Below are 7,926 nucleotides of genomic sequence, written 5' to 3'. Positions count from 1 at the left end.
TCTATCTATCTATCTATCTATCTATCTATCTATCTATCTATCTATCTATCTATCTATCTATCATCTATCTAGAAGTTATCTGCATAGAGATAGACAGAAAAGTCATGGGAACCTACAAAGTTACTACAAAGTTAAGGGAAAGACTACAGAGAGAAAAGAGAAAAAGGTCCAGAATGGAGTCTGGGGGCACATCCACAGTAGTGACCATGACATGGAAGATGAACTAGCACGATAGACTAAGAAGAATCAGATAGGTGAGAGATCAGTATCATGAACTATGAGGAACAAATCAGAATTGTCAAAACACTTAGCACAGTGCCTGGCACGTTAAGGCTCTATAAATGTTAGCTAGCTATTATTTCCCAGAGAAGAGAGAGTTGTTAAGAAGGATAGAGTAGTTGACAGTATCAGCAGAGAGGTCAGGAAAGAATGACAATGGAGAAAGCCATTACATTTGGCAATGAAGAGATCATCGGTGACTTTGGAGAGAGCAATTTCAGTTAAATGATAAGTTTGGAAATAAGATTGAAGAAATTTTATGAGAACATCAGAAGAGAAGAAGAGGAGGAACTAAGTATAGATATTTTTCAAGAAATTTAGCTAAGAAAAGAAAGAGGATTGTGTCTCATAGTGAAGGTATAATCAAGTTAAGATTTCTGAAGAATAGGGGAGACGTGGCATTTTTGTAGGCATAAGTGAAGGGTCCAGTAGATAGGGACAGACTGAAGATAAGCGGTTGGGGGGATGATAAGTGGGGCAATCTGCTGGAGAAGACAGGAAAAGGTGAGGACAAGGTTTTATGTAGAGGGTCACTTGCATATTGGGTGGATCTATGTGAACTTATGTGAGGACATGGAAAAAAGTCCCACAAGGATGGCCAGGCATGAATGGACTTCAATATACATCATTGGAGGGTATACCTTCACTGATGGGATCACAGATTCATTGGAGTACCTACTTTATTATATTCAGGGGGGAAAACCTCTCAAAGGCATATGATTTATCTGTGTGGTAACTTTCTCCACTGAGGCAGTTCTATAATTTAGTTTTTAAAAAAAAAGGCCTAGAAATTTGCCTGAGGCTAGTCAGGTAGCCAATAAACATTAGTTACCTACTATGTGTTAAGCACTAGGGATACAAAGGCAAAAGACAAATCCTTTATCTCAAGGAGCTTACAGTCTAATGGGGGAGACAACACACAAACAGCTATGTATAAATAAACTACATATAGCACAAATCAGAAATTATCAAGACGGAAGGAACTAGAATTAAAGGGGATCAGAAAAGGCTTCCTGTAAAACAGTAGTGTCAAACCCAAATAGAAATGGATCCCTGGCATCATGCTGACTTAGAAAACCACAAATTAATATTATCTATGTTGTATTGTATTTTTATTAATTTTGTTAAATATTTCCCAATTACATTTTAATCCAATTCAGGTCGTACGCCACGAGTTTGACTCCTCTGCTGCAGAAGGCAGGATTTTTACTGGAAATTAAAGGAGGATTGCACATTGTCATAAAACTATGTGTCAATGGGGGAACTTTTCTGAAAATTCCAAGAGTCTATTTGTATTCTTTTGCTTCTCATGCTGGGGGAAGTACATACCTTTAATGTGATAAAATCCCTGTTGACATACATTTCACAATCTATGATGAGTGCACAACTTACTATGATGTGAAATGAGGAATGATAAATACATAACAGATGCATGTCAAATGCTATTTTAGGTCCAAGAGGGAAAGGATCCTTAGTGACTAGAGGTGTAAGCGGAGGCTTCCCAGAGGAGGCAGCATTTGAGTCAGATCTTCAAGGAGGACTGGAAATCCAATAAGCAGACATGGGGACAAAGTAAACATATAGAAATGATTTGAAAAACAGCAGCAGGTAAATATGTAGTGATCATTGACTGGGAAAAGAGTAGCTGATAAGAGAACTCTGGAAAACATGACAAAGGCTAATTGTATAAACTAAATGAAGGAGAAAATAGATATTTGCCAAGCATCTACTGGCTACCTTAGCCAGTTGGCTGAGATGTCTTCAGGGTTCAAGCATCACAACTAGTGTTAAGATAGTCAAGGGAATGAATAGAAACCATCTTTGCCACAGGACTGATGAACTGGTTTTAAAAGGAGTCTAGAGATGTCCCATCTATCCTCCATGAAGCCGGGCAGAATGAGGTACAGAGTTAAGAGGAAAAGTCACAAAGCAGATCTGAGATGCCAGGAAGGGAGAAGTCTCAGCCTTTTATAGGAAATGCATTGGCATGCCCACATTGGCAGCAACAAGAGTGAAGTAGGGTATTGAAGTGCAGAAAGGTAACAGGACACTGTTGGCATTTGCCGTTTAAGTGAAGTACAAACCTCAGTATTGTGTGGGGCAGAATGAATACAAAGGGAGGGAGGGAAGTAATTCAGGACCTTCCCTGTTCTGAAACAGCTTTACTGGGGTGGTCTGGCATCCTATTTCTGGTGTATATGTACTCTTGGATATTTCTTGTGTCTGGGGAAGGCAACCAGGATGGCATACCCAGTGTGTGTCAGTCTGAGAATGTTTTGTATGTCTGTGACTAACGGATTTGTTTTCATCGATAGAGGCACTTAGTACGATAATAGGGATTCAGTCAATGGTGATTTGTGCCACAGGCACAGCTGTTGCTTATGCCTGATATGACCTTGTGAGGCAATAACTTTTCCCTTTGGGTATGCTTATGGCAGTGGTCAGAGACCTTGCCAGCTGCTGTACATGTCAAGCATAAACCATTTCAGCAGAAAATATTTTATCAATTGTCCCTACCTTACAATGATTCTATCATATATGACATTTTTTTCTTAACCTTTTGGGGTAAAAAATTAAAAGGAAAGAGTATGGACAGATGTTTGGAACCAGCTTTCCAATAAATGACATAGAAATTATAACATTGAGGTCAGCAGTCTTAGCTTTATAAAGTATCTGCCAGGCCTTCCAGACAACACAGAAGACATGTTCAGTATTTTTAGGTTAAAAATAAAACAAAAGGATTTTTATGTCTTGGCTCTGTCATTAACTAATGGTATAATCCCAAACTAGTCAGTCTGCAGAGTTCTGTCATCAATAAAATGAGACTATTGTACTATCTTACCTCTAATGCCTTTGCAGGGCTAATAGTCTATGATTTCTTAATCTATGATTCTTGTTTCTGCACTGTAGACGTAGAGATTGCTAAACAAAGAGACTGATCTCAGGAGCATTGGCTATGATTTTTCTCTCCTATTCACTTGAATAAATTTCTGTTTTCCTGGATCATTAAAAAGAAACATTTACCATATAGCTCTTTTTTTTCTAAAGCAAGATACACTCAGAGGTTAGAAAGTTTGTCTCTAGCAAATTCTCCTCTGTCTATACAACCAAAACAACTGGATTAACTTTTAAATTCAGTATGAGAGTAGAGATAGAAATTAGTCAACCTAGTCTGGCACAAAATAATAACTATAACAATAATAACAAATAGTCATTCACATAGTGCTTTCAAGTTTGCAAAGTGCGTTGCAAATATTATCTCATTTTGTCCTCACAACATCTCTGGCAGGTTGGTGCTATAATCATTCCTACTTTAGAGACAAGGAAAGGCTTGTCTGAGGCTGACAGAGGTCAGATAACTTATCTAGGAGCATACAACTAGTGTATCTGTGAGGGAATATTATGGTATCTTGTTTTGCTCCCACAGATTTTATTGGGAGATAATTTACACTCCCAAGCTGTGGGGGAAGCTCATTTATCTTATTTTACTAAGACAATGGTCATTCTAGGGCCAGGGAGAACTAGAAAGATGGGGGTGTGACAAACAGCTAGGACCTTAGAGGTCACCCCCTGGTCACAAGTATACTCACTGCCACACCTACGTAATCTGCCTGAGTATGTAGGGAAATAAAGTGCGGAATTCGAACTAATCCAAACTCTAACAAGAAGGACAGAACTGTACAACCCCACTCCTGCTCCTGTACCAGTGTGGGTGTTCCTAATGAGCAATACACTTGCTTTCTCTTGAGAAGTGTAATAAATGTCTTCCTCTGCTCAATCTCTTTCTGAGTTCTTTCAGTGAGAAGGGGTTTGCCGTGTTAAAGGGCATACCACATGGATCTTCCTGAGGGCATGCTCCCAGGGAAGCAGTCGACAGTGGAAACTTGTCTGGTCTAACTCCCTGAACCTGCCTGGGAAGTCCTATATCCCCACAACTGGGTTTCTCACAGTGTCTGGGCCACAATTTGAACTCAGGTCTTCCTGACCTCAAGTCTCCTGCTGTCTCCACTGTGCCAACTAGCTGCTCAAGTAAAAATGTCAAATTCTGCTGATTGTCATTTCAATATGTAAACAAAACCCAAATATTATAAATGAAGCCACTTTTGCATCTTATAGGCATCTTTGTCAGAATCTCCTAATACCGGATCTTTATTTCTACAGTTACTTTATTTCTACAGTGTGACTAAAAAGTACATGTTATGTAATAAATTAGTGGTTGGCAATTAGGGGATCAGTCCCACTAGCTTTTTGTCATTGTCCTACCTAATTCCTCCCCTCCCCCACACCACTGCCTGCCTACCTGCCACTTTTAAGAGGTTATTTAGCATGCTAATAAAACTTATTAACTAAAATGATTAAAATAAAACCAAGTTAAAAAATAAAGGAATCAGTTAAATTCAAATGCTTCAATCGCTCTGTGTCAAGTCAGTCTCAGAAACCTCTAACGGCAAATTAACTGTATATTAACGAATGCCTAAGGTTGATTCAAGTCCAAAACCTGTGATAGAGGGATACAGGTTCTTCAAATCAGCTTCCATTCAGTCCCCCTCACTGATATGAACATTTTTCAAAATCCTATTTGCTTTACTATCTTTTTTTCCTATTTTTATCAGTGTACATTTGTTTAATTTTATGATGAAGCTGTTGGTGTGGTTAATTTCAATCTTTCTTTTGTCCCAGGTACCAGGTAATCACAATATTAACAATGTATATATTTTGCTAAGCCTTATTTAATTTACATGGGCAGTTAGACATATCAGCATATTAGAATGCCTGCTTTTCATAATTTTGTCTATGGGAACACTGTTGCATAAATTGTCTGCACTCGAGGTAGCCATGGGTGAAATGGCCTTTCTTATGAAATGTCACAAGATTTAATGTCACAGTATAATTGGGATGGAAGGATAATTGAGCTAAGCTCAACATGTCTTTTTTTTGCTAACACATTATTAATCTACAGGAGTGTTAAAATATGTTTAATAAAGGCCCCATTCACATGGAAATTGTTGGCACTTACTAAAAATTACACTATTTCTTTACTCAGCACTAAGAATTTCATCTGTAGTTCAGAGAAAGTTTCATTTTCCAATGGAATCAGAATAGGAAAGACAACAATAAGAAATTCAACATTTATTCTTAGACTGTTTTGGGGCAGGGCAGTGTGGAGGGCATTTAGTATACCTAGTTTTCATGTTTAAAAGTAGCTTCAAATACAAAAATATCTATTTGTAACTATCCTTACCTTGTTTATTTTGGGTGGTGGTGGGGATATGGTTACAGGAGCATTCAGATATTCTTCTTTCTTGGCTTACTGGATAGGGAAAGGAAAGAAGGAATTGAATTTCTAATATTCTATATCTTGTGATAACCTTGTTTAAGTCACATAACCTAAATCATTTAACCTTTCAGTGCTGCAGATTCCCAATCATTAAATAAGGATTTAATCATTAAACAGGGAGTGATTGGATCCAGCATTTCTTAAAATCTTAAACTCAAGGGCTTGGAATATGATATTCCATAAGGCAAATGAGCTTGGATTACACCTAAGGATTGATTACCCAGCAAAATTGAGCATAATCTTAATGGGAAGAGATGAATATTCAATGAAATAGGGGACTTCCAAGCCTTCATGATGAAAAGACCAGAGCTCAACAGAAAATTTGATCCTCAAATACAAGGCTCAAGAGAGGCATAAAAAAGGTTAACAAGAAAGAAAAAAACAACAACAGCATGTTATTCAATAAAGACAAACTGTTTACATCACTACAAGGGAAGATGATACTTGTAACTCTTAAGAACTGTATCTTTATTATGGCATTCATTAAGAATATACATAGACAGAGGGCATGGGCATAAGTTGACTTTGATATGATGATAACAAAATCTAAATAAGTGGTGAAAAGGGATTGTACTGGGAGTAGAGAAAAGGGAAGGCAAAAAAGGTAAATTATATCATTTGAAGAGGCACAAAGACCTATTACAGTGGAGGGAAAGAAGTGAGGAAGATAACCATTGTTTTAACCTTACTCTCATCAGATTTGGCCCAAAGAGAGAATAATGTATTTGGTTAGGTATAGAAGTCTAACTAGGAAGTAGTAGGGGAAAGAAAAGGATGGGGTGAATAGAAGGGAGAGCAGATTGAGGAAGGTGATGGACAAAAGCAAAACTCTAGTCAGGAGGGAAAGGGAAAAAGGAGAGAGAACAGCATAAATGGGGGGAAAATAGGATGGAGAGAAAGACATAGATGGTAATCATAACTGTGAATGTGATTGGGATGAACTCTCACATAAAATGGAAGTGGATAGCAGAGTGGATTGAAAAACATAATCCTACAATATGTTATTTACAAGAAACATTTGAAGCAGAGGGGTACATGTAGAGTAAAGGTAAAAGACTGGAGGAGAATATATTATATTCATATTTATCTGTATGATATAATATATGACATGATATGATAATATGGTATTACATGATACGATACAATACAATATTATACAATATAACATAATACAATACAATATAATATAACATAACATAATGTAAATTAACATAATATAACATAATATATAGACATATATTATAACATATCTAATATATTATTATATGCTTCAGCAGAAGTAAAAAAAAAAGCAAGGGTAGCAATCCTGATCTCGGACAAAGTAAAAGCAAAAATAGATCTAATTAAAAGAGATAAAGAAGGAAATTGAATCCTGCTAAAAGGTACCACAGACAACGAAGTAATATCATTATTACACATATATACACAATGTGGTATAGCATCAGAATTCTTAGAGGAGAAGTTAAGGTAGTTACAGGAAGAAATAGAAAACAAAAATATACTAGTGGGGGACCTGAACCTCCCCCTCTCAGAACTAGATAAATCTAACCATAAATTAAATAAGAAAGAAGTTAAAGTGGTGAATAGAATTTTAGAAAATATAGATATGGTAGACCTCTAGAAAAAACTGAATGGGGATAGAAAGGAACATACCTTTTTCTTGGTGGTACATGGCACCTACACAAAAATTGACCATGTATTAGGGCATAAAAACCTCACAATCCAATGCAGAAAGGCAGAAATATTAAATACATCCTTTTCAGATCATGATACAATAAAAGTTACATGTAACAAAGGGCCGTGGAAAGATAGACTAAAAGTTAATTGGAAGCTAAATAATCAAATCCTAAAGAATAAGAATATCAAACAACAAATCATAGAAACAATCAATAACTTCATCCAAGAGAATGACAATAATGAAGCAACATACCAAAACTTTTGGGATGCAGAAAATGAGTTCTTAGGGGAAGTTTTATATCTCTAAATGTTTACATGAATAAAATAGAGAAGGAGGAGATCAATGAATTGGGCATGTAACTAAAAAAGTTATAAAAACAACAAATTGAAAATCCCCAATTAAGTACCAAATTAGAAATTCTGAAAGCCAGGGCAGAGTCAAGATGGTGGAATAGAAACAGGACTTCTGCAGGGCTCCCTCTCCCACCTCCTCTAATTCATGTGAAAAATAACTCTAAAAAACTTTGGAGCTACAGAACACACAAAATGACACAGAGAAACTAATCTCCCCCTTGAGGACAGCCCAGCAGGACAGCAGGAAGCAGCCAGCCCAGCACTTTGGGAGCCAAGTT

At 36.9% G+C, this 7,926-nt stretch overlaps 1 protein-coding gene across 2 annotated transcripts in view; it reads right to left on the bottom strand.

Moving 5' to 3' along the window:
* B3GALT1 (beta-1,3-galactosyltransferase 1) overlaps positions 1–7,926 on the bottom strand; it is a 747,684-nt gene that overhangs the window by 358,482 nt on the left and 381,276 nt on the right. For both annotated transcript variants that reach the window (XM_069079721.1, XM_069079720.1), the window contains exon 4: positions 5,522–5,590. The gene's annotated coding sequence lies outside the window, so the exon portion shown is untranslated. The remainder of the gene's footprint in view (positions 1–5,521; positions 5,591–7,926) is intronic.

This window comes from Petaurus breviceps, unplaced genomic scaffold, assembly GCF_028583685.1.
Source record: "Petaurus breviceps papuanus isolate PSGF00001 unplaced genomic scaffold, PetGlider_PUasm1.0 91133, whole genome shotgun sequence".
Taxonomy (NCBI): Eukaryota; Metazoa; Chordata; class Mammalia; order Diprotodontia; family Petauridae; genus Petaurus; species Petaurus breviceps.
This window is presented reverse-complemented; position numbering and strand designations above follow the sequence as displayed.